Source organism: Bombina bombina, chromosome 3 (genome assembly GCF_027579735.1).
Source record: "Bombina bombina isolate aBomBom1 chromosome 3, aBomBom1.pri, whole genome shotgun sequence".
NCBI classification, from domain to species: domain Eukaryota; kingdom Metazoa; phylum Chordata; class Amphibia; order Anura; family Bombinatoridae; genus Bombina; species Bombina bombina.
The window spans coordinates 221,432,074-221,457,327 of NC_069501.1; the positions used below are offsets into that span (position 1 = coordinate 221,432,074).

A 25,254-nucleotide genomic window follows, 5' to 3' on the forward strand; every position below is an offset into this window, starting at 1 on the left:
CACTTTGCGGAAACCACACTACCACAACTGCTACAACTACCAGAGGCCAGTATACCCTGTATAGCAGAGAGGGCCCACAGAGTGGGGAGATCAAGAGCCCTGAATAGTGGAGATGCACCACCTCGGCAGGTTATGATTAAATATTTAAATTTCAAAGACAAGGTAGAACTATTGAGAGCTTACAGACAAGTTGGGCCCATTCAACACGAAACTGCACCTGTTCCAAGATTACTCAGCGGAGGTAACCAGGAGAAGAGAATTCTCACACTACTGCAGGCAGCTTATGGAGAAGGGGATGACAGTGGCACTACTGTACCCGACAAAACTGCGCTTTCAAACACAGCAGGGATCAAGACTCTTTGACTCTCCTGGACAATTGCAGAAATATCTCCATCAGGTGGAAGGAGGTGAAAACCGGCAACCAGAAGAAGAACGTCGCCCTGAAGATATGCAGTGAAAATCAATCCAGAAGCCTATAGGATGAGAAAATGAATAACACACGACAGGGAGGGGGGAGAAGGGAAGGAGTGTTCAGTTAGAGGGTAATAGTTCTTGTTGTTGGCATTGCATTGTTTTAACCCCTTAACGACCAACGACGTATGGGGTACGTCCTGCAAAAAAATGCAGTTAATGACCAAGGACGTACCCCGTACGTCGTTGGTCTTTGAAAGCCCTGGAAGCGATCCTGATCGCTTCCAGCCGCTTTCATGTTATTGCAGTGATGCCTCGATATTGAGGCATCCTGCAATAACAGTTTTGAGCAGTCCGATGCAGAGAGAGCCACTCTGTGGCCCTCTCTGCATCGGCCATTGATCGCAGTATTCGTTGGTGGGTGGGAGCTTACCAAGTGAGGCGGGTGGGCGGCGATCAATGGAGGAGGGGGGCAGGATCGCGTGTGGGGTGCGTGCCAGAATGCGGGAGCGTGCGCGCGCGCGTGCACGAGGGTGGGTGCGCGCGTGTGCGGGTGGGAACCCTACACTATGGAACAAATATAAGGACTCAGTGGGAGAGACTCAGTGGGATAAATAAATAAAATTAGTAATCTGGGAGAGGGTTGGGGGTTGGGGGTTGTGGGGGGGCAGCTACACTACAGAAAATAGTTTTTTTTTTTTTAATAAAAATAAACCAAAACGTTTTTAATTTGAAACTGGGTACTGGCAGACAGCTGCCAGTACCCAATACGGCGCTCAATAAGGCAGGGGGGGGGGGGGGGTTAGAGAGCTGTTTGGGGGGGGGATCAGGGAGGTTGGGGGCTAAGGGGGGATCCTACATAGCAGCATATGTAAATATGCTCAAAAAAAAATAAAAGATAGCTTTTATTTTAGTACTGGCAGACTTTCTGCCAGTACTTAAGATGGCGGGGACAATTGTGGGTTTGGGGATGGAAGAGAGCTGTTTGGGAGGGATCAGGGGGTGTGATGTGTCAGGTGGGAGGCTGATCTCTACACTAAAGCTAAAATTAACCCTGCAAACTCCCTACAAGCTACCTAATTAACCCCTTCACTGCTAGCCATAATACTCGTGTGATGCGCAGCGGCATTTAGCGGCCTTCTAATTACCAAAAAGCAACGCCAAAGCCATATATGTCTGCTATTTCTGAACAAAGGGGATCCCAGAGAAGCATTTACAACCATTTGTGCCATAATTGCACAAGCTGTTTGTAAATAATTTCAGTGAGAAACCTAAAATTGTGAAAAATTTAAAATTTTTTTTAATTTGATCGCATTTGGCGGTGAAATGGTGGCATGAAATATACCAAAATTGGCCTAGATCAATACTTGGGGTTGTCTACTACACTACACTAAAGCTAAAATTATCCCTAAAAGTTCCCTACATGCTCCATAATTAACCCCTTCACTGCTGGCCATAATACACGTGTAGTGCGCAGTGGCATTTAGCAGCCTTCTAATTACTAAAAAGCAACACCAAAGCCATATATGTCTGCTATTTCTGAACAAAGGGGATCCCAGAGAAGAATTTACAACCATTTGTGCCATAATTGCAGAAGCTGTTTGTAAATAATTTCAGTGAGAAACCAAAAGTTTGTGAAAAAATTAGTAAAAAAGTGAACAATTTTTTGTATTTAATCGCATTTGGCAGTGAAATGGTGGCATGAAATATACTAAAATGGGCCTAGATGAATACTTTGGGATGTCTACTAAAAAAAAATATATACATGTCAATGGATATTCAGAGATTCCTGAAAGATATTAGTGTTCTAATGTAACTAGCGCTAATTTTGAAAAATAATGGTTTGGAAATAGCAAAGTGCTACTTGTACTTATTGCCCTATAACTTACAAAAAAAGCAAAGAACATGTAAACATTGGGTATTTCTAAACTCAGGACAAAATTTAGAAACTATTTAGCACGGGTGTTTTTTGGTGGTTGTAGATGTGTAACAGATTTTGGGGGTCAAAGTTAGAAAAAGTGTGTTTTTTTCAATTGTTTCCTCATATTTTATAATTTTTTTTATAGTAAATTATAAGATATGATGAAAATAATGGTATCTTTAGAAAGTCCATTTAATGGCGAGAAAAACGGTATATAATATGTGTGGGTACAGTAAATGAGTAAGAGGAAAATTACAGCTAAACACAAACACCGCAGAAATGTAAAAATAGCCTTGGTCCCAAACGGACAGAAAATGGAAAAGTGCTGTGGTCATTAAGGGGTTAAAGGTGCAGGTAGCTTTGGGACAGTGAAACATTTTGATTGTAAAAGTATATTGATCATATTGCCTATCTTGGGCCCCTTGCATACAGTTTGGACTCAACACAAATCCTCCCGTGGGACTCCTCCACAACACCCAAAAGGTATTCCACAAGGCTCACGGGTAATATTTAACAACTATATCAGTCACAGTTCGGGTAAGTGTTTATCAGAGAATATCACAATACAACACTAAGACATAACATCATAGCTACCGTTCACTTAAAAATATCACTGGATCATATTAGAATTGTTGCATGGAATGTGGGGGGCATCATGTCCCCCATAAAGAGAAAGGCAATTCTTAAATATTTCAGACAATAAAGGGTAGACATTGCAGTACTGGAGGAAACACATTTCACACAAGTGGAACATGGAAAGCTTCAACAGCACTGGGTCTCTGAAGCTATATTCACACCTTACGAATCCAAAAGGATTGTTTAGGAAACAATTACCATACAAAATAACACACAGGGAAATAGACATGGAGGGGAGATACATCATCTTAAATATAGCACTTGAACACATAACTTTTACTCTTTGTGGACTGTATGGACCGCTCCACAATAAGGTTGAATTTTGGCAGACACTGCAAGGGAAACTAATGCAACATACGGGAAGACCTTTAATTATAGTAGGGGACTTTAAAATAGCCCCACAAGTACCGGCAGACAGATTCCCAAATCCAGACCTTCCTGGTACTAAAAACCAACCTGCTAGAGAGCCAGACACTTCACATGTGTATCACCATCCAAACATTGTCGAGAAACGACTTCTTCCTCATATCAACAACTCTGAGTCCCCAAATACTAGATACTAAAACTGACACGGTCACACTGTCAGATCATGCACCAATATCATTGTCACTGTCAATGGGTGCCAAAAGACCTAAAAGGAAGGGGTGGAAATTCACATATTATCTATACAAGAATCCTAATCTCCTAATTCACCTTAAGGGAGAATGGTTGCACTATGCAGAAATAAATAAATCACACATTTCAACACCGTCCTTATTCTGGGACACAGAGAAGGCAGTACTACAGGGGGTCATCATGGCATATGCAGCAGGGGTTAATAGGAAACATAAACAAAGGGAAGAACGGTTATTAAAGCAAGTAACAAACGCTTATAATAGATACCTCAGATCTCCCAATGCAGGGAACAGACAAAAATACACCAGGACCAAACAGCAGACAGACACTTTTCTCCTCCAAAATGCCCGTGGGACCATAACTAAATCAAAAGCACGCTTTTACAGATATGGTAACAAGATAGGTAACACCCTAGCAAACATTACTAAGCTAGTAAGAAAACCTAATGTTGTACCGTCCTTGAAGGTACAAGGGAAATCTCTGGTTACAGAAACTGAAAAGCAGTAGGCATTTTGTGGTTACTGCTCGGAGTTATATAGTTCTAGTCCTGTAGACAGGGAAAAAAGGGAACAGTTCTGGGAGGGGATAACACTACCCCAAATTACTGAAGAGAATCTCCAATATTTAAATGCACCAATCAGTCATATAGACCTATATCACTATTGAATAGTGACTACAAAATGTTTACTAAAATACTAGCTAACAGACTAGCAGAGATCATACCAAGCCTTATCCATAGTGACCAGACAGGATTTGCCAAAGGCAGATCATCTGTACTCAACATTAGGAAAGTACAATTAATATTACAACACTACTGGAATAGCCGAAAAAGAGAGACAGACCTAACATCACAAAAAGTGTGCATGCTGGTGATCGACGCGGAGAAGGCTTTTGATAAGGTGTTATGGGACCACCTGTTCCACAGATACGGTTTTGAGGGACCCTTCTGCGAGGCAGGCCGCTGGCATCTACACGTCAGCAGAGGCAGGGGTGATAGTCAATGGAACACTCTCCCCAAGATTCCACAGAGGTATGAGGCAGGGCTGCCCCGTCTCCCCTTCTCTTTGATTTAGCGATGGAGCCGTTGGCGTGCAGGATCAGAAAGGAAACTCAGGGAATAAGGCTAGGTCAGGCAACATTACATGCAGACGATATGGTATTATTCATATCAGAACCAGAGACCAAAATACCACGGTTGATGTCCCTTATTGAGGAATTTAGCCAGGTCTCAGGGTACCAAATTAATAAAGATAAAAGTGAGATTTTATGGCTCTCACCCCATGACTCCAAAGCATCTCTAGGATATAATTTTAAAATACTAGAAGATAACATTAAATACTTAGGGATAGTCCTTTCAAAGGACCCCTCTAGATGGTATTCGCTTAACTATAGCCTAATCGTAAGCAAAATAGTGGAAAACCTTAAAAATAGGAAGTTGTTACCGGTGCCTGTGTCAGGCAGGATATGCCTGATAAAGATGATCTTGTTTCCTAAGACCCTGTACGCCCTTTAAATGCTTACTATATTATTACATAAGAAAGATCTGAAACACCTTAACACACAGTTCACAAACTTTATATGGTCAAGAAAAAAACAGGCTTAGTCGTGAGAAACTAATGTGTTCAGTACAATCACGGGGCTTTGGATTATCAAATTTGGAACTCTATAACTGGGCAACGTCCAGCAAATATGTGTTGGATTGGTTGAGCAACACAAGTCACTTCACACACGGATATAGAGAGGAACATGGTGAAGCCCTGGTCGTTAGCAATGCTGCCACACATGGAGACACACAAGATACACACAATAGCTAAAGACTCTGCTCTATTTGGAGAATCAATCAGGGCCTGGAAGAAGTTGTGTGATTTGATGGGGGTATCACATACACATACAAAATTCCTACCTATTGGAGGGAACCCGGAGTTCCCGGCAGGACTAACGACTAAACCTTTTGTACAATGGAAGGAAAAAGGACAAACTCGTACATTTAAAGATCTACAAAAAGACTACTCACTACCTAGGCAACACCACTTAGCATACTTGCAAATCAAACATTATGTCTCACAGCTACAGAAACACATAAATTTCACAGATCCCATATCCAGAATAGTCTCTCTCACAGGGAAAAATCTAAGTAGCAAATGGTCGGACTTTCTGCAGACACAGATACCCGAGGAACAAATTACGAAGAGTGTAGAAAGGGTCAGAAAAGCTACTTTAATGGCGGATATAAGGGAAATGCATACTAAAACTATACACAGAGCATACATCACCCCTAAAGCATATAGCAAGTGGGTGAAAGAGGCTGACAATGTCTGCATAAAATGCCGACATCCAAATCCTGACTATACACACTTGTTTAAAATGTGCCCTCGACTAACCAAATTTTGGGGAATGACTGAAAGATGGATAAACATAATAAGTTCCAGCAATATTAAACTTGACGGAAGAGCCATATTTCTAGACTCTCCTACTAAATTAGGTAAACAGAAACTGCTTGTACACAACATAATACTCTTAGCAAGAAAGCTAATCTTAAAAAAATGGAGAAATAGGGACCCGCCAAAATTAAGTTAACTCAAAAATTCACTACTACAGTTGATGATAATAGAACAATTCAACACTATGGGAGATGTAAAAATGAGGGTCAGGGCCTTTATGAGAAAATGGGAAAAAATCATTTTACAACAGCCACAGCAGATCCAAAAACAAATAATATACCCGTTCCGCAACTCAAGTACATATTAACTGCACAATTGAGAGGGGAATGGAACATACTGTAAAGCCTACAAATTGGAGGAATCAAGTCCCAGTGGAAGGAAGAGTCAACTGTTATGCACCCAAGATCAAAGGAACTTAAAGAGATATGCTTGAGTTTATGTTACACCTTGTTATAGCAATCACCAGTTCAAAGGATCCTGTAACAATAACAACAACGAAATGGTAAGAGTGGAGGACTCAGAATTTTAACCTTACTCTGGGGGAGGGGAGGGAATTTCAGAAAGAAGATATTTAATATTGTTAATGTTGGTTATATATAAAATGAGGGAAACTTGAACAACACGTGATAAGACTTTGCATCAAATCAAGTACTAGAGACAATATTTTTTCTCATTGAAGGAATCATCTTCAATATGATTGCTGTAACCATACGGTACTAGATTGTAATTGTTGCCAAATTGTCACTCAATAAAAAATATATGTTTAAAAAGCCTAGGGAGACAATCTGACAGAAATAACGGTCAGAGCCCTAACTGTGCAGCGATAATTAAACAAAGCTGCTGGCTCGGACAACAACGTGATTCATAAAGAGTTACTGAACACGTGCACAATAAAATAAGAGCCCTTACAAAAGGAGCACTTTTAAAAATCCGTAACCACGGACCATACAGGGTTAGAAGGAGGGAAGGGAAAAGTCACCATGACACCCAGTCCCCACACACCATAAGATCTGGGCTTGTCTTAAATTGCTCAGGAATGGAGCCGCAAAAATCCCTATCCCTGACTTGGAAAAAGCCAGAAGCTGCTCATTCGCAATATATCTGAAAAGCGGATATATATATTAAATATACAAACACCTTTAGAAAGTTACAGGTCCCACGAGGTCCCTGAATCTTTTAGTCCTGTTTCATGCTATTTTCCAGAGAAATATGTATATATAAAAGGACTTACCCTCCAGGGAAACTTCTGCTGAGGAGCAGGCACAGCAGCAGCAGGTCTGATAGCCTCATCTGACCGCTAGCATGGACCTGTAGAAAAAGAAAAAACAGAGTAACCAACTCTGCTTTTCTATAAAGGGGTAGCACTGATGTTAGAAGTTAAGCAAAGACTACCTCGCCAACCTAACTGCTAAAAGCCACCACTACTCTTACTAAAGAGATTGACATGGACATAGCATAGCCCCAAATCCTTGCTTTCAGGGAAAAGTACCGATAAAAGGATTAAATATCTTCAGACACCAACTTCGCACATCCTCCATTGACAGAGGCAAAGAGTATGACTGGGAATTATGGATAAGGGAAGTTACATTTTGCTTTGCTGGAGTGCTCTTTGCCTCCTCCTGCTGGCCAGGAGTTGAATATTCCACTAGTAATTGGAATGTCGTGGACTTCCAATACCATAGGAAAGAAATATAATTTATGCTTACCTGATAAATTATTTTCTTTCTTGGCAGTGAGAGTCCACAAATTCCTATTCATAACATATGGGAATTACTTTACCTCACCACCAGGAGGAGGCAAAGACAACTCAAACATGGCATTAAAATATCCCTCCCATTTCCTCTAACCTCTCAGTAGTTCAAGCCAAGGATAAGGAAAAGTAGAGCGATAAAATGGGTAAAAAGGTGCCATAAGACTGACGCCATTACATTATTTCAGGCAGGTTTGTGGACTCGCACTGCCAAGACTTTATCAGGTAAGCATAAATTATATTTTCTTTCTATTGGCAGTAAGAGTTCACAAATTCCTATTCATAACATATAGGAAACCGATACCCAAGCTGTTGAGTCAACAAAATTTAAGGAGGGAAAGGTAGGTAAAGCAGTCCCTAAGTACTAGGCACCACCGCCTGAAAAACCTTTCTGCCAAAAACATAATTTATGTAAGAACTTACCTGATAAATTCATTTCTTTCATCTTGGCAAGAGTCCATGAGCTAGTGTCGTATGGGATATACAATCCTACCAGAAGGGGCAAAGTTTCCCAAACCTCAAAATGCCTATAAATACACCCCTCACCACACCCACAATTCAGTTTAACGACGAATAGCCAAGTAGTGGGTGATAAAGAAAGGAGTAAAAAGCATCAGCAAAGGAATTTAGAAATAATTGTGCTTTATACAAAAAAATCATAACCACCATAAAAAGGGTGGGCCTCATGCACTCTTGCCAATATAAAAGAAATGAATTTATTAGGTAAGTTCTTACATAAATTATGTTTTCTTTCATGTAATTGGCAAGAGTTCATGAGCTAGTGACGTATGGGATAGCAATATCCAAGATGTGTCAATGCATCCACTGCTTCCGCCTGAGGATCCCTTGACCTGGACAGGTACCTGGGAAGTTTCATGTTTAGATGGGAAGCCATCAGATCTATTTCTGGAAGACCCCCCCATCTGAACAACCTAAGAAAACACATCTGGATGGAGGGACCACTCCCCCGGATGTAAAGTCTGACGGCTGATATAATCCGCATCCCAAATGTCTATACCTGGGATATGAACCGCAGAAATTAGACAGGAGCTGGATTCCGCCCAAGCAAGTATCCGGTATACTTCTTTCATAGCTTGGGGACTGTGAGTCCCACCCTGATGATTGACATATGCCACAGTTGTGATATTGTCTGTCTGAAAACAAATGAACGGTTCTCTCTTCAACAGAGGCTAAATTTGAAGAGCCCTGAAAATCACACAGAGTTCAAAAATATTGATTGGTAATCTCGCCTCTTGAGATTTCCAAACCTCTTGTGCTGTCAGAGATCCCCAAACAGCTCCCCAACCTGAAAGACTCGCATCTGTTGTGATCACAGTCCAGGTTGGACGAACAAAAGAGGCCCCTAGAACTATACGATGGTGATCTAACCACCAAGTCAGAGATAGTCGAACATTGGGATTTAAGGATATTAATTGTGATATCCTTGTATAATCCCTGCACCATTGGTTCAGAATACAAAGCTGGAGAGGTCTCATATGAAAACGAGTAAAGGGGATCGCGTCCGATGCTGCAGTCATGAGACCTAAAACTTCCATGCACATAGCTACTGAAGGGAATGACTGAGACTGAAGGTTCCGACAGGCTGCAACCAATTTCAAACGTCTCTAGTCTGTTAGAGACAGTTATGGACACTAAATCTATCTGGAAACCTAAAAAGGTGATCCTTGTCTGAGGAATCAAAGAACTTTTTGGTTAATTGATCCCCCTACCATGTTCTCGAAAAAAAAACACTAGTTGATTCATGTGAGATTCTGCAGAACATAAAGACTGAGCTAGTACCAAGATATTGTCCAAATAAGGAAACACTGCAATACCCCGCTCTCTGATTAGAGAGAGTAGGGCACCGAGAACCTTTGAAAAGATTCATGGAGCTGTCGCTAGGCCAAAAGTAAGAGCGACAATTTGGTAATGCTTGTCTAGAAAAGAGAATCTCAGAAACTGATAATGATCTGGATGAATCAGAATATGAAGATATGCATCCTGTAAGTCTATTGTGGACATATAATGCCCTTGCTGAACAAAAGCCAGAATAGTCCTTATAGTCACCATTTTGAAAGTTGGTACTCTTGTTGGTACTCTTACATAACGATTCAACATTTTCAGACCCAGAACTGGTCTGAATGAATTTTCTTTCTTTGGGATAATGAATAGATTTGAATAAAACCCCAGACCCTGTTCCTGAAACGGAACTGATATTATTACCCCTGAAAACTCCAGGTCTGAAACACACTTCAGGAAAGCCTGAGCCTTTACTGGATTTACAGGGATGCGTGAGAGAAAATGTCTTCTTACAGGAGGTCTTACTCTGAATCCTATTCGGTACCCCTGAGAGACAATACTCAGAATCCATTGATTTTGGACAGAATTTGTCCAAACATACTTGAAAAATCTTAATCTGCCCCTACCACCTGAGCTGGAATGAGGGCCGCACCTTCATACGGACTTGGGGACTGGCTTTGGTTTCTTAAATGGCTTGGATTTATTCCAATTTGAAGAAGGTTTCCAATTAGAAACAGATTCCTTGGGGGAAGGATTAGGTTTCTGTTCCTTATTCTGTCGAAAGGAACGAAAACGGTTAGAAGCTTTAGATTTACACTTAGGTCTTTTATCCTGAGGCAAAAAAAACTCCCTCCCCCCCCCCCCAGTGACAGTTAAAATAATCGAATCCAACTAAGAACCAAATAACTTATTACCTTGGAAAGAAATAGATAGCAATCTGGACTTAGAAGTCATATCAGCATTCTAAGATTTAAGCCACAAAGCTCTTCTAGCTAAAATAGCTAAAGACATAGATTTAACATAAATTTTGATGATATCAAAAATGGCATCACAAATAAAATGATTAGCATGTTGAAGCAAGCAAACAACGCTAGACAAATCAGAATCCAATTCTTGTTGCGCTAAATTTTCCAACCAAAAACTTGATGCAGCTGTAACATCAGCCTGAGAAGATGACCCGAATATAAATATGCTTTCCTTAGATAAGATTCAAGTTTACTATCTAAAGGATCTTTAAAAGAAGTACTATCTTCCATAGGAATAGTAGTACGTTTAGCAAGAGTAGAGATAGCCCCATCAACTTTGGGGATCTTTTCCCAAAACTCCAATGTAACTGCTGGCAAAGGATACAATTTTTTAAACCTTAAAGAAGGAATAAAAGTAGTGATGCACCGAAATGGAAATTCTGGACCGAAACCGAATCCGAAAATCCGGGATGCACTTGGCCGAAAACCGAAAATGTATTTTTTCAAATTATTTTCAAATTATTTTTTTAATTTTTTTTTGCATAATTAGAGCCAATAAAAAAGCCCACACTTTTATTGAAAGTAACACACTTAAATTGGACAAAAATATCTTAAAACAATAATATGCTACACAATAATTTTACCAAGAAAAAAAAAAAAAAAAACAGGCAAAAAATAATGCCATTTTAGACCAAAATGTTTCTGCGACCAAAATTTTGGTGCATCCCTACTTAAAACAATTATAAATATCAATATACTGTATTATTCTTCATTTAGTTCTATGTAACAATCATATTTAACAGGGTTTTTTTTACCAATTATCCAAATAAAGTATAATCCTAGAAAACTCATTATAGCAGAACAGTAAGTGAAGTAAAAAAACTTAAACAGCAGCTCTAGGCTAGCATCAAATTTGAAATATGCTACACAATAATTTTACCGAAACTAACAAGCAAAAAAAACGAAAAACGAAATAGCCAAAAATGCCATTTTCAGCCGAAACTTTCTGCGGCCGAAATTTCGGTGCATCCCTAAATAAAAGTACCACCAGGCCTATCCCATTCCTTAGAAATCATATCAGAAATAGCATCAGGAACTGGAAAAACCTCTGGAGTAACCACAGGAGGTTTATAAACAGAATTTAAACGTTTACTAGTTTTAATATCAAGAGGACTAGATTCCTCAATATCCAATGTAATCAACACTTCTTTTAACAAAGAACAAATATACTCCATTTTAAATAAATAAGTAGATTTGTCAGTGTCAATATCTGAGGAAGGATCTTCTGAATCAGATAAATCCTCATCAGAGGAGGATAATTCAGTATGTTGTCGGTCATTTGAAATTTCATCAACTTTATGAAAAGTTTTAAAAGACCTTTTACGTTTATTAGAAGGCGGGATGGCAGACAAAGCCTTCTGAATAGAATCAGCAATAAATTATTTTAAATTCACAGGTATATCTTGTACATTAGATGTTGAAGGAACAGCAACAGGCAACGTACTATTACTGATGGACACATTATCTGCATGTAAAAGTTTATCATGACAACTATTACAAACCACAGCTGGAGATATAATCTCCACAAGTTTACAACAAATGCACTTAGCTTTGGTAGAACTAATATCATGCAGCAGGGTTCCAACAGTGATTTCTGAGACAGGATCAGATTGAAACATCTTGCAAATGTAAGAGAAAAAAACAACATATAAAGCAAAATCATCAATTTCCTTATATGGCAGTTTCAGGAATGGGGGGAAAAAATGCAAACATCATAGCCCTCTGATAGAGAAAAAGGCAAGAGGCATATAGGAATGGGGTTTTAAATAATGAAAATATTTGGCGCCAAGTATGACGCACAACACAAATTTTTTTTTGGCACTAACAACATCCGGAAATGACACACTTGCGTCATTGAAGACGCAACCTTCTGAAAGGATTCAGCGTCAACTAATATGCCGGAAATTACGAATTTGCGTCATCGGACGAAATTTTGCAAGAAAAATTGTGCAATATACTTTGGCATTTTGCGCCCTCGCGAGCCTAATTCTGCTTGCGAATTTAAAATGACAGTCAATTGAAAAAAAGACTATACCCCAGGTAAGAATTATATTTCCCAGATATGAAACTGACAGTCTGCAAAAGGAAATATACTGAAAACCTGAATCATGGCAAATATAAATACATAAAGTGCTAAACCATAGCTGACAGTGTCTTAAGTAATGAAAACATACTTACCAAAAGACACCCATCCACATATAGCAGATAGCCAAACCAGTACTGAAACAATTATCAGTAGAGGTAATGGAATATGAGAGTATATTGTTAATCTGAAAAGGGAGGTAGGAGATGAATCTCTACGACCGATAACAGAGAACCTATGAAATAGATCTCCAGTGAGGAAAACTATTGCATTCAATAGGTGATACTCCCTTCACATCCCTCTGACATTCAATGTACTCTGAGAGGAATTGGGCTTCAAAAATGTTGAGAAGCGCATATCAATGTAGAAATCTTAGCACAAACTTACTTCACCACCTCCATAGGAGGCAAAGTTTGTAAAACTGAATTGTGGGTGTGGTGAGGGGTGTATTTATAGGCATTTTGAGGTTTGGGAAACTTTGCCCCTCCTGGTAGGATTGTATATCTCATACGTCACTAGTTCATGGACTCTTGCCAATTACATGAAAGAAAGAAGCCTCTGCTGAAGCAAAAACATCAAAATCGATAAAATTTTGTGAAAGTATGCAATGAAGACCAGGTAGCAACTTTGCAGATCTGTTCAAATGAAGGCTTATTCTTGAAGGCACAGGAAGTAGACACTGAACGGATAGAATGTGCCGTAATCTGGGATGGAGGCTGCTGACCCGCATCTATGTAAGCCGTGCGAATCAGACTTCTGAGCCAAAAGGATAGAGTAACAGCTGTGACCTTCTGACCCTTGCACTTACCAGAAAATATAATTAACAAGGAAGATGATTGAGTAGCATGAAGATAAAAATGTACCGCTATAACAAAATCCAGATTATGCAATAACCTCTCCAAGGAGGAAGAAGTTTTGGGACAAAGAGACTTTACAAAAAGCTCCTAATTGATATTATGAGTTGAAACTACTTTAGGTAAAAATCATGTCTTTGTCCGAAGAACATCCTTACCAGAATAAAATACCAGATCAGCTGGATCACACTGTAGAGCACACAATTCTGAAACTCTCTGAGCTGAGGAGATTGCTAACAGAATCAACGTTTTCAAAGATGATAACTGAATATCAATAGAATGCATAGGCTCAAACAGAGCCTGTTGAAGAACTCTAAGAACAAGATTGAGGCTCCATAGAGGAGAAATAGGTTTGAAAACCGGTCTAATTCTAGCTAAAGCTTGAACAAACGACTTACATCTGACAAACGAGCCAACCTTTAATGCAACAATACAGAAAAAGCAGATATCTGGCAATTATGTGAACTAGCTGATAAGCCTTTCACCAGTCCATCAAGCAGTAACAGAAGAACATGCAGATTTTTCACTATGCACCAAGAAAACCCACGTCCCGCACACCAAGACAGATAAGCCCTCTACACCTTATGGTAAATATGTCTGGTAATGGGCTTATGTGCCTGACTCAGAGTATCAATCACAGCCTCGGAGAAACCTCTCTGAAACAAAATCATTAGTTCAACCTCCACATAGTTAGCCTCTGAGAATCGAGATTGTGATAGAAAAACAGACCTTGAGGAAGCTGTCATGGAGGAGCAGACGACATTCTCACAAGGTCTGCATTACAAGTCCTGTGTTGCCACTCAGGAGCTAACATGATCGCTGAAACTCCCTCCTGTTTGATTCGATCTATTACTCGAGGGAGTAGAACAACTGGAGGAAAAAAGATACACAAGACTGTACTAACAAGGAGCTGCTAAAGGTGTCCACCAACTGAGCCGGAGGATCTCTCGATCTTGACCCGTAGCTTAGCTTTGATAAGAGTAGCCATCAGATCTATCTCCGGGCATCCCCACCGATGGGTGATCTCACAAAATACCTCCTGATTTAGAGACCATTCCACAAGAGTGAAGAATCTGCTTGCTCAGAAAATATGCCTCCCAGTTCTACACACATGACATAAGCTGCAGTAGTGATGTTGTCCGATTGAAGAATATAACGGACGGAACGTAACTGGGGCCACGACAGTAGTGCACCTGAAACAGATCTGAACGAGTCCCATTCCATTGCTTGAGCATACATAACTGTAGAGGTCTCAGATGAAAGCGGGCAAAAGGAATAGCGACCGAAGCCGTTACAATAAGGCCTACCACCTCCATGTATTGAGCTACAGAAGGCTGAGGAGTAGACTGAAGAAGATGACAGGCAGTCTGAAGCTTCTCCCTACGTTAGTCTGTGAGATAAATACACATGCTCGTAGAGTCTATGATTATCCCTAGAAAGTTCACACTCATGCTCGGAAAAAGAGAACTCTTTTCCAGGTTTAACTTCCACCCATGCATTCGAAGATACCAGAGTAACTCTGTGTAAGATGTTGCTAAATGTAAAGATGGTGCCTAAACCAAGATGTCATCCAAATATGGCGCCACAGCAATGCCCTGTAGTCTGACTATAGCAAAAAGGGCCCCCAGAAAAACCTGGCCCTTGGAACCTGGCAGGTGGAAACGTATTTTGTATCCCTGAGATACGGTGTCCACCTGCCTCCTACTTGACCTGGTCCCAGGACGGAAGCCATCCCTTCATGCAGACTTGGTGTCAGGAGTCGACTTCTTGGACTGCTTGTTCTGGTTCCACACCGGGTTTGGTCTCCAGGTACTCCTGGATGTCTCATTTATTTGTGAAAAGACGCCTCTAAATCTTATTCAGAAGAAAGAAGCGAAAACATCCAATAGAACGTCCCTTTTGTCTAGATTTCTTATCCTGAGGCAGGAAAGCACCCTTTCCGCCAGTGACAGTATAAATGATAGAATCTAAGCCTGGGCCAAATAAGTATTTACCCTTAAAGGCCAAAGATAGCAATCTGGATTTGGAGACCATGTTCGCTGACCATGACTTCAACCAGAAAGCTCTCCTGGCCAGAACTGCAAATCCAGAATTCTTAGCATTGAGGCAAATTATTTGGATAATAGCGTCACAAATAAATGAATTAGCTGTCAAAGCCGAATGCGGTCCTGGATATCCTCCAATGGAGATTCTACCTATTCAATTTAAGCAAAGAGTTACACCAGAATGTAGCAGCCACAGCCACAGCAGCAATACCTACAGGAGGCTGGAAAAGTAAACCTCCATGGAGGAAAACCTCTCTCAAGCATCCCTCTAACTTCCTATCCATCAGGTCCTTGAAAAATGTGCTGTCTTCAAAAGGTATAGTAGTGAGTTTGGCAAGGGTGGAAATGGTGCCGTCTACCTTAGGGATGGTATTCCACACATCGAAAACGGCTATCTGGAACAGGGAACATTTTCTTAAAATTTGGTGAAGGAGAAAAAGGAACACCAGGGTTTTTCCTCTCCTTGGTTATAATGTCCGCCACCAAGGAAGGCACAGGGAACACTTTAGGGGTTTTTAACTTCGGTTTAAAGACAATATCCAATTTATGTACCGGTTTCTTCTCTCCAGGTTTAGAATCAGGTATGCCTAAGGTGCTTAAAACCTCTTTAAGTAAATATCTTTGATGTTCAATTTTAAATATAAAGGCTATATCCTCAGAATCCCTTTCAGAGTCTCTAGAAGAGGATGAAAGTTCTCCCTCAGAGATAGGCAAGGAATCGTCCGCGTCAGATATTTGCATATGACTATGTGCTGCATCCCCAACACAGAGTTACTGGTTCAGGATTCAGAAGAACAATGCTAAACCTTTCTCTTACTTTTACCTGCAACTGACATAGCACATACTTATTTGTATCAAATAACGGGGTGGAATAATTCACCTCCTGACTAAGCTCAGTAAAGGAATACTCCATGCGTATGAAAAGAGTATCTCAATGAAACATCACAATATTGGCACAGCAAATTAAGATGAAAAACTCCACAGACTAGCCTCAATAATAACTACTGCGAATAATGCTCTGTCTGAGGTGTCTCACCACCTCTGGACCTGCTTGCTCCCACGCAGTCACTCTGTATGTAGGAAATGATGCTGCGCCGATAACGCACACTCAGATAGAGACGAGAGGAGGGGATGGCGCCAAAAGGTCTGTGGAGTGAAAAGCCTCAACCCCAAATGCAGGTCAGATGTTGCGAAAAGCACCTTCTGATAGCGCGTGCACTAAAACGTGGCCCCCCCAGGAGTCGTGTGACAGTGGCGGACACCGGGTCTAAAGATACAAAGGTACACCGGGTCTAAGCTGCAGGTTCAGTGGGAGGACCCGGTGCCGCTTCTGAGCATGTCGCTCTTAATGTGCCCACTGTGAAACGACCTAAATCCTGAGGTCTCATATATGGCCCAGAATCACCTTATGTTTTGTCTATAAATACAGGTGTTCCATTTAATCCCTTACTGTCCCTGGGGTCAATAAGAAACCCCTTACTAATTATTGGCAATCTGATTAGAGAGGATAAGGTAATAAAAGTCAGGACTTACCCATCTTCTGTCCTTCTAAAGAGTCCTGTAACACAAAGGAAAATAAGTGTAACTAACACCGTTTGACTGAAAGGGAAGATAGCATAGTTATACTGGAAGAGGCATTGGAACTTCCCTGTGACATCCAGCAGCTAGCACATACCAACACTCTACTAAGAGCATTACATGGCTTTCAAAAACTCCCCTGCTCTCTCTTGCAGAAAACAATTAATTGAGAGCATTAAAATCAAAAACTTCAGCAGAGCATCTCTCTCTGCCTACCTCCATGAACGAGGCAAAGAACTACTGAGAGGGTAGGGGAAATGGGAGGGATATTTCAATGGGGTGTCTTTGCCTCCTCCTGGTGGCCAGGTAAAGTAATTCCCATATGTTATGAACAGGAATTAGTGGACTCTCACTGCAAGTAGAAAGAACCTCAGAGGGACTAAATACTAATGATTAAAGGGACAGTATACACTCATTTTCATATAACTGCATGTAATAGACACTACTATAAAGAATAAGATGCACAGATACTGATATAAAAATCCAGTATAAAACTGTTTAAAAACTTACTTAGAAGCTGTCAGTTTGGCTCTGTTGAAAAGGTAGCTGGAAAGCCCACTGCAAGTGGCAAATAAGACACTCCCCCCCTCCCCCTTCTTTTGCATATGAAAGACCCTTTACACAAACAGGAGCAAGCTGGAGAAGGTAGCTGACAGTATTCACATAAAACTTTGGGGCTTGGTTAAGAGTCTGAAAATCAGAGCAATGTTATTTAAAAATAATCAAAACTATACATTTATTTTAAAAAAAGAACTTTATGTGCTATATAAATAGATCATCTACAAAACATTTATGCAAAGAAAAAATGAGTGTATAATGTCCCTTTAAGGACAAAAAAGTATTTTGTTGATGATTAAAGGGACACTAAAGTCAAAATTAAACTTCCATGATTCAGGAGCATGACATTTTAAACATCTTTTTATTTCACTACCAAAATGAACACAATCTTTTTATATGCACACTTTGAGGCACCAGATCCTACTGAGAATGTGCAAGAATTCACAGTATATACATATATGTATTTTGGGATTGGCTGACGGCTGACACGATACAGAGGGAAGGAAATTACTTCCATTATAAATGTGTACTTAGTTTGTCTATACGCACACTTATTGAGGCACCAACTGCTACTGAGCATGTGTAAAAGTTCATTGTTTACATATAACTTGTGTACCTGACTAATGGCTGTCACCTGATACAATGGGCAGGGAAATGGAAACAGTCTATGAAATAGCTCAGAAAAAATCAACTGATAATATGAAAGTTAGATTAAGTGTTTTGCATTGTCTTTTTATTATGCATTTGTTAATTATGCAATTTGACTGCATTTAATGACCCTTTAAGATAATTTAAAATAAAAATAGTAACAGAGAAAAATATTAATCATCAATGTAACACTGTAGATTTATAAGCAAAATACTTAAAATGTTATTAAAAACTTGAGTACTCTAGATAAAACATAATTTATGCTTACCTGATAAATTCCTTTCTTCTGTAGTGTGATCAGTCCACGGGTCATCATTACTTCTGGGATATTACTCCTCCCCAACAGGAAGTGCAAGAGGATTCACCCAGCAGAGCTGCATATAGCTCCTCCCCTCTACGTCACTCCCAGTCATTCGACCAAGGACCAACGAGAAAGGAAAAGCCAAGGGTGAAGTGGTGACTGGAGTATAAATTAAAAAATATTTACCTGCCTTAAAAACAGGGCGGGCCGTGGACTGATCACACTACAGAAGAAAGGAATTTATCAGGTAAGCATAAATTATGTTTTCTTCTGTTAAGTGTGATCAGTCCACGGGTCATCATTACTTCTGGGATACCAATACCAAAGCAAAAGTACACGGATGACGGGAGGGATAGGCAGGCTCTTTATACAGAAGGAACCACTGCCTGAAGAACCTTTCTCCCAAAAATAGCCTCCGATGAAGCAAAAGTGTCAAATTTGTAAAATTTGGAAAAAGTATGAAGCGAAGACCAAGTTGCAGCCTTGCAAATCTGCTCAACAGAGGCCTCATTCTTGAAGGCCCAAGTGGAAGCCACAGCTCTAGTAGAATGAGCTGTAATTCTTTCAGGAGGCTGCTGTCCAGCAGTCTCATAAGCTAAACGAATTATGCTACGAAGCCAAAAAGAAAGAGAGGTAGCAGAAGCTTTTTGACCTCTCCTCTGCCCAGAGTAAACGACAAACAGAGAAGACGTTTGTCGAAATTCCTTAGTTGCCTGTAAGTAAAATTTTAGAGCACGGACTACATCCAGGTTGTGCAGTAGACGTTCCTTCTTCGAAGAAGGATTTGGGCACAAAGAAGGAACAACAATCTCTTGATTGATATTCCTGTTAGTAACTACCTTAGGTAAGAACCCAGGTTTAGTACGCAGAACTACCTTATCCGAATGAAAAATCAAATAAGGAGAATCACAATGTAAGGCTGATAATTCAGAGACTCTTCGAGCCGAGGAAATAGCCATTAAAAATAGAACTTTCCAAGATAACAACTTTATATCAATGGAATGAAGGGGTTCAAACGGAACGCCCTGTAAAACATTAAGAACCAGGTTTAAACTCCATGGTGGAGCAACAGTTTTAAACACAGGCTTAATCCTGGCCAAAGCCTGACAAAAAGCCTGGACGTCAGGAACTTCTGACAGACGTTTGTGTAATAGAATGGACAGAGCTGAGATCTGTCCCTTTAATGAACTAGCAGATAAACCCTTTTCTAAACCTTCTTGTAGAAAAGACAATATCCTAGGAATCCTAACCTTACTCCAAGAGTAACCTTTGGATTCACACCAATATAGGTATTTACGCCATATCTTATGGTAAATCTTTCTGGTAACAGGTTTCCTAGCCTGTATTAAGGTATCAATAACTGACTCAGAAAACCCACGTCTTGATAAAATCAAGCGTTCAATTTCCAAGCAGTCAGCTTCAGAGAAGTTAGATTTTGGTGTTTGAAGGGACCCTGTATCAGAAGGTCCTGATTCAGAGGTAGAGACCAAGGTGGACAGGATGACATGTCCACCAGGTCTGCATACCAAGTCCTGCGTGGCCACGCAGGTGCTATTAGAATCACTGATGCTCTCTCTTGTTTGATTCTGGCAATCAATCGAGGAAGCATCGGGAAGGGTGGAAACACGTAAGCCATCCTGAAGTCCCAAGGTGCTGTCAGGGCATCTATCAGGACTGCTCCTGGATCCCTGGATCTGGACCCGTAACGAGGAAGCTTGGCGTTCTGTCGAGACGCCATGAGATCTATCTCTGGTTTGCCCCAACGTCGAAGTATTTAGGCAAAGACCTCCGGATGGAGTTCCCACTCCCCCGGATGAAAAGTCTGACGACTTAAGAAATCCGCCTCCCAGTTCTCCACTCCCGGGATGTGGATTGCTGACAGGTGGCAAGAGTGAGACTCTGCCCAGCGAATTATCTTTGATACTTCCATCATAGCTAGGGAGCTTCTTGTCCCTCCCTGATGGTTGATGTAAGCTACAGTCGTGATGTTGTCCGACTGAAACCTGATGAACCCCCGAGTTGTCAACTGGGGCCAAGCCAGGAGGGCATTGAGAACTGCTCTCAATTCCAGAATGTTTATTGGCAGGAGACTCTCCTCCTGACTCCATTGTCCCTGAGCCTTCAGAGAATTCCAGACGGCACCCCAACCTAGAAGGCTGGCGTCTGTTGTTACAATTGTCCAGTCTGGTCTGCTGAATGGCATCCCCCTGGACAGATGTGGCCGAGAAAGCCACCATAGAAGAGAATTTCTGGTCTCTTGATCCAGATTCAGAGAAGGGGATAAGTCTGAGTAATCCCCATTCCACTGACTTAGCATGCACAGTTGCAGTGGTCTGAGGTGTAAGCGTGCAAAGGGTACTATGTCCATTGCCGCTACCATTAAGCCGATTACCTCCATGCATTGAGCCACTGACGGGTGTTGAATGGAATGAAGGGTGCGGCAAGCACTTTGAAGTCTTGTTAGCCTGTCCTCTGTCAGGTAAATCTTCATTTCTACAGAATCTATAAGAGTCCCCAGGAAGGGAACTCTTGTGAGTGGAACGAGTGAACTTTTCTTTTCGTTCACCTTCCATCCATGTGACCTTAGAAATGCCAGTACTAACTCTGTATGAGACTTGGCAGTTTGAAAGCTTGAAGCTTGTATCAGAATGTCGTCTAGGTATGGAGCTACCGAGATTCCCCGCGGTCTTAGAACCGCCAGAAGAGCACCCAGAACCTTTGTGAAGATTCTTGGAGCTGTAGCCAATCCGAATGGAAGAGCCACAAACTGGTAATGCCTGTCTAGGAAGGCAAACCTTAGGTACCGGTAATGATCTTTGTGAATCGGTATGTGAAGGTAAGCATCTTTTAAATCTACAGTGGTCATGTACTGACCCTCTTGGATCATAGGTAAAATTGTCCGAATAGTCTCCATCTTGAACGATGGAACTCTTAGAAATTTGTTTAGGATCTTTAAGTCCAGGATTGGTCTGAAAGTTCCCTCTTTTTTGGGAACCACAAACAGATTTGAGTAAAACCCCTGTCCCTGTTCCGATCGTGGAACTGGATGGATTACTCCCATTAACAAGAGCTCTTGTACGCAGCGTAGAAACGCCTCTTTCTTTGTCTGGATTGTTGACAACCTTGACAGATGAAATCTCTCTCTTGGAGGAGAGTATTTGAAGTCCAGAAGGTATCCCTGAGATATTATCTCTAGCGCCCAGGGATCCTGGACATCTCTTGCCCAAGCCTGGGCGAAGAGAGAAAGTCTGCCCCCCACTAGATCCGATCCCGGATCGGGGGCCCTCAATTCATGCTGTTTTAGGGGCAGCAGCAGGTTTCCTGGTCTGCTTGCCCTTGTTCCAGGACTGGTTAGGTTTCCAGCCTTGTCTGTAGCGAGCAACAGCTCCTTCCTGTTTTGGTGCAGAGGAAGTTGATGCTGCTCCTGCTTTGAAATTACGAAAGGAACGAAAATTAGACTGTCTAGCCTTAGCTTTGGCTTTGTCCTGAGGCAGGGCATGGCCTTTACCTCCTGTAATGTCAGCGATAATCTCTTTCAACCCGGGCCCGAATAAGGTCTGCCCTTTGAAAGGTATATTAAGCAATTTAGACTTAGAAGTAACATCAGCTGACCAGGATTTTAGCCACAGCGCCCTGCGTGCCTGAATGGCGAATCCTGAATTCTTCGCCGTAAGTTTAGTAAGATGTACTACGGCCTCCGAAATGAATGAATTAGCTAGTTTAAGGACTCTAAGCCTGTCCGTAATGTCGTCCAGAGTAGCTGAACTAATGTTCTCTTCCAGAGACTCAATCCAGAATGCCGCTGCAGCCGTGATCGGCGCAATGCATGCAAGGGGTTGCAATATAAAACCTTGTTGAACAAACATTTTCTTAAGGTAACCCTCTAATTTTTTATCCATTGGATCTGAAAAAGCACAGCTATCCTCCACCGGGATAGTGGTACGCTTAGCTAAAGTAGAAACTGCTCCCTCCACCTTAGGGACCGTTTGCCATAAGTCCCGTGTGGTGGCGTCTATTGGAAACATTTTTCTAAATATCGGAGGGGGTGAGAACGGCACACCAGGTCTATCCCACTCCTTAGTAACAATTTCAGTAAGTCTCTTAGGTATAGGAAAAACCTCAGTACTCGCCGGTACCGCAAAATATTTATCCAACCTACACATTTTCTCTGGTATTGCAACTGTGTTACAATCATTCAGAGCCGCTAACACCTCCCCTAGTAATACACGGAGGTTTTCCAGTTTAAATTTAAAATTTGAGATATCTGAATCCAGTCTGTTTGGATCAGAACCGTCACCCACAGAATGAAGTTCTCCGTCCTCATGTTCTGCCACCTGTGACGCAGTGTCTGACATGGCCCTAATATTATCAGCGCACTCTGTTCTCACCCCAGAGTGATCACGCTTACCTCTTAGTTCTGGTAATTTAGCCAGAACTTCAGTCATAACAGTAGCCATATCCTGTAATGTGATTTGTAATGGCCGCCCAGATGTACTCGGCGCTACAATATCACGCACCTCCCGAGCGGGAGATGCAGGTACTGACACGTGAGGCGAGTTAGTCGGCATAACTCTCCCCTCGTTGTTTGGTGAAATTTGTTCAATTTGTACAGATTGACTTTTATTTAAAGTAGCATCAATACAGTTAGTACATAAATTTCTATTGGGCTCCACTTTGGCATTGCAACAAATGACACAGGTATCATCCTCTGAATCAGACATGTTTAACACACTAGCAAATAAACTTGCAACTTGGAAATACAATTCAATTAGAATAATATTAAAACGTACTGTGCCTTTAAGAAGCACAGAAGATCTATGACAGTTGAAAATTAATAAATTGAAACAGTTATAGCCTCAATCCTTGTAAACAACACAACTTTAGCAAAGGTTTAATCCCATTAGCAAAGATAACAAATTCTGAAAGCAGGAAACAAATTACAGAATAAACGTTTTTTATCTCAGTCAAACTATAATTCTCACAGCTCTGCTGAGAGAAATTACCTCCCTCAAAATAAGTTTTGAAGACCCCTGAGCTCTGTAGAGATGAACCGGATCATGCAGGGAATACAATGAGTTGCTGACTGAAATATTTGATGCAGTAAAAGAGCCAAAAAAACGGCCCCTCCCCCTCACACACAGCAGTGAGGGAGAACAGAAACTAACAGAAAAACAGATTAAGCAACTGCCAAGTGGAAAAATAGTGCCCAAACATTTATTCACTCAGTACCTCAGTAAATGAAAACGATTTTACATTCCAGCAAAAACGTTAAACATAATCTCTAGTTATTAAACAGCTTTATGTATTTCTTACAGTGTAATTCTAGTGAAGTACCATTCCCCAGAATACTGAAGTGTAAAGTATACATACATGACATTATATCGGTATGGCAGGATTTTCTCATCAATTCCATTGTCAGAAAATAAAAACTGCTACATACCTCTATGCAGATTCATCTGCCCGCTGTCCCCTGATCTGAAGTTTACCTCTCCTCAGATGGCCGAGAAACAGCAATATGATCTTAACTACTCCGGCTAAAATCATAACTAAAACTCTGGTAGATTCTTCTTCAAACTCTGCCAGAGAGATAATAACACACTCCGGTGCTATTTTAAAATAACAAACTTTTGATTGAAGATATAAAACTAAGTATAATCACCATAGTCCTCTCACACATCCTATCTAGTCGTTGGGTGCAAGAGAATGACTGGGAGTGACGTAGAGGGGAGGAGCTATATGCAGCTCTGCTGGGTGAATCCTCTTGCACTTCCTGTTGGGGAGGAGTAATATCCCAGAAGTAATGATGACCCGTGGACTGATCACACTTAACAGAAGAAAGTAAACATTTTTGCGAGAATTTTATTTTTATCTGACTACTCGCTTTGGTTCCCGACCAGGCTCCTCTGACTGTCCGCACTGGCTTTTGGACTCATTATTTTTTAATAATGGTGTCCGATTCCTGGTTCCCTGACAATCAGTCAGTTACAGACTTTTATATGTAAACAATGAACTTTTGCACATGCTCAGTAGCAGCAGGTGCCTCAATACATTTTTAATATAGATAAACTAAGTACACATTTATAATGGAAGTCATTTAGAAAGTTGATCAAAATGACATGCTCTATCTGAATCATTAAATTTTAATTTTGACTTAAGTGTCCCAATAATGCCCCTCTTAGGTGATAGGAATGTAACTAAAAACTGGCTTGGGGGCAATTATTATTCTTGTAACATTATTATAGTATACATTTCTCTAACACATTTTGGTCTAAATTACAAGTGGATCGCTAATTTATCGTAAGCCTGCTAACGGGCAAATTACAAGTGGCTGGTTATTGCTAGATCTCTGGTTAATTTTATAAATGTGCCCCAAATGCCGCCAAAATACAGTGTATTTTATAATACATGATTTGCTGCCCTGCTTGTAAAAGTCTGATGGAAGAGAATATACTCTGTACTTTTTCTGTTCCACATGCCAATGTGAGGATGAGGACCTCACAAGCCGTGTGGGCTGCCCTCCTGCCGGGCAGATTTCTGAATTAAGTGCTAAATTCTTTTTTCTGCTAAAGTGTAGCATTTTTATTTTAA

General features: G+C 40.9%; 1 protein-coding gene across 2 annotated transcripts in view; it reads right to left on the reverse strand.

Annotated features, from left to right (window-relative positions):
• TAOK1 (TAO kinase 1) overlaps positions 1–25,254 on the reverse strand; it is a 613,695-nt gene that overhangs the window by 323,298 nt on the left and 265,143 nt on the right. The gene's annotated exons all lie outside the window — the stretch shown is intronic.